The following is a 2,784-nucleotide window of genomic DNA, read 5'->3' as shown; positions in this document are numbered from 1 at the left end:
TTTTTTTTTTTTTTTTTTTTGATAACGAGGGTTGAACTCAGGGGCACTCAACCACTGAGCTACATCCCCAGCCTTTTTTTTTTTTTGTATTTTATTATAGAGATAGGGTCTCACTGAGTTGCTTAGTGCCTCACTTTTGATGAGGCTGGCTTTGAACACCCAATTTTCCTGCCTTAGCCTCCCGAGCGAGCTACTGGGATTACAGACATGTGCCACCATGCTCTGCTTAAAGTTAGTTATTAATAGTCTTTTACTAGCAAATGACATTAGTCATTAGGAATTCAATTATTTAAAACAGATCAAAGGAAATAAATTTTCCAGTGTATTCTTAATGCTAAACACTGTGAAGAAGGTATAGACAGAACTTGTAAGAAATAATTATATATGATCTTTCTATTCAAATGCTTATGCTTTCCTGGTGGAGATGAAATAAATACATTAATCACCATTGGGTTGCTTAATATTGCTTTGTAGATTCAGTAGCCTCAGGATGGCTCCAATAGTTAGAGCAGACTTTCTACAGATGGTGAGACTTGGACCCAGTTTTGGGGAATGAGAAATGTTTGAGCAAGCAAGATGAGAAGACAGGTGGACCACTGTAGAAAAGGTCAGAGATAGTACAGCTATAGGGATATTTTTATGGAGTATGAAGAGAGTGGTGAGATTAGAACAGAGTGATAAACAATGTGTATATATAAAATCTTAGCACTGTGCCTGGAACATACTTCTTTTCCCATTTGTCTTAGAATATTTTAATAGCCATTCAATTTGTATCCTTGAGTGTCAACTTTACCATCTTCACAGTTATTTTATATATTGCTTCCAGAGTAAGGCTTTGTAAGTTTCAAATCACTTCAAATTTCTCCCGTGATTAAAATTATTCATTATATTTCGGTTGCATATTGGAAATAGTCTGAGCTCATTGCCTTGATTTTTTGAGTGATCTCTGTTTATCTCTGCAAATCTTTCCTCTCCCTATTTATTCTGCTAGAAAAATTAACTATATCAAAATATGCAATGAATGTTTCAAAAATGTGTGTCTTAGAACATGCTATGACATCACTCTGGAATGTCATTGTCCTCGTATCAACCAAGTAAACACCTTTGTCTTTCAATACGCAGTTCAAATAATGTCACTTTACTCCAACTCAGTAAAATTAACCTACCCTTTGTGTGTGTCTCTGTGAGTGTGTGCTTGCCTTTAGTAGAAAAACATGTTAAATATAATGAGACTGTTTTAAAAAATTGATACAACAGGATATACATAAAGCAATGGGAAACTATTCAAAAGATAAATAAGAAATTAGAATGCAAATAATATACAGCCAAATGCAGGAATATGTTCTCTTATTTTAAATATGCATTACAATGGCTAAAGTTGGATGAAAAGAGCAAGAGAGGGAAAGATTTTTGAAAATATTCAAAAATATTCCTGGCATGTATTTTTATTTGTATTTAATTTTTTTTTGCAGTTCAAAAATTCTACATATTTATTACTGAACCAGCCAAAACCAGTACTAAAGCACCTTCATAGCTATCTGATTAAATAAAAGAAGATCTGATCCCGATTAAATATGTCCAACTGTCCAGACAATGGTGACATTTTCAGCTTGACATGATAAGATGATCATGACATGATACAGCATAAACATGTGAGTCATCTCATGAGTAATTCCTTATAGACTCAACCTGGCTCCCCTCCAATCCTCCTTTGGGAGTTGTACTTGATTTTGTTACCAGTTTTCATTTGAAACCATTGGAGAATGGGACAATTTTGCTTTTGTTTCTTGGCCAGGAATCACTTGATCCTGAAAGTTTTGTGAGAAGACATGGCGAGCAATGGGATCAAGTGCACATACCACAATGGCAAAAAATAGACAAAGTCATAAGATATATTTTTAAAGAGTCCAATCTCTAGAACTCTGTATAACATTTCATTGTTTTGAAATCTCCCTGAGTTCTTCATAAATAAGGTATGGAATGATACAACAATGAATGTTTTTCAATTGCATTCAGGATTGATATTCAGCCAGTATGCATTAGTATGGGCATCCTGGATATTAAAATATTGAAATGTTTCCCCAAGGACGGGTATCAGCTGTTGCCCTGAGTGCATTCTCTCCATCCCTTTATGCTGTGGACCATATCAGAAATTTCTGCTCATCTTCACCGTCAGGGTCAGGAAAGCTTCAAGACCTGCTTCAACACTTTTTGGGATGTCCTTCCTGATTGGCCAGTGTCCATGTCTTCCTGGTTGTTAAATGTTTCCTGTTATTCCCAGGTTAACATGATATACATCTTGAGATTTGGATATCCCATTTCCTACTTGACATACCCACTTGGATTTCTCACAGCTATCTCAAATTTAACATGCCACAAGTGCAGCTGTTTTAAAAAGTTGAATAGGTAGTGAAATAATGTGTTCTTTCTAATAACTTCCACAGCCCAATCTGATGTTCTGTTACCAAAGTACAATTTGTTAAAAGCAAATTCAGGAGGACCAAAGGATTTATACTTTTGGATGAACAGAATCACTTTTTATTACTCTGGCAATGCTCCAAATAAAATTATCAGTCAAAATTTTAAAAAGAATTAGCAACAATATGTGGTTTTAATTTGGTAAGATGTTTTCTTTTTTTTTTTTTCCTGCTACCCACCAGATCTGCTGGTGTTGAAAATTTGCCAGGTCAGAGAGAAAGATTGAAATGTTCTGTGAAACTGGAGAAGCCAATCAGAATATTTTTCTGGTCAGTCAGCCATGCTCTCTCAGTTCTGAGGTGGCAG

The 2,784-nt window shown here is 35.2% G+C and overlaps 1 pseudogene; it reads right to left on the bottom strand.

Moving 5' to 3' along the window:
• Positions 1-1,441: 1,441 nt before the first annotated feature.
• Positions 1,442-2,422, bottom strand: LOC125618349 (annotated as a pseudogene).
• Between the last annotated feature and the right edge of the window lie 362 nt (positions 2,423-2,784).

Source organism: Marmota marmota, unplaced genomic scaffold (assembly GCF_001458135.2).
Source record: "Marmota marmota marmota unplaced genomic scaffold, marMar, whole genome shotgun sequence".
NCBI classification, from domain to species: Eukaryota; Metazoa; Chordata; class Mammalia; order Rodentia; family Sciuridae; genus Marmota; species Marmota marmota.
The sequence above is the reverse complement of the archived record's forward strand: the minus strand, read 5'-3'. Positions and strand labels throughout refer to the sequence as shown.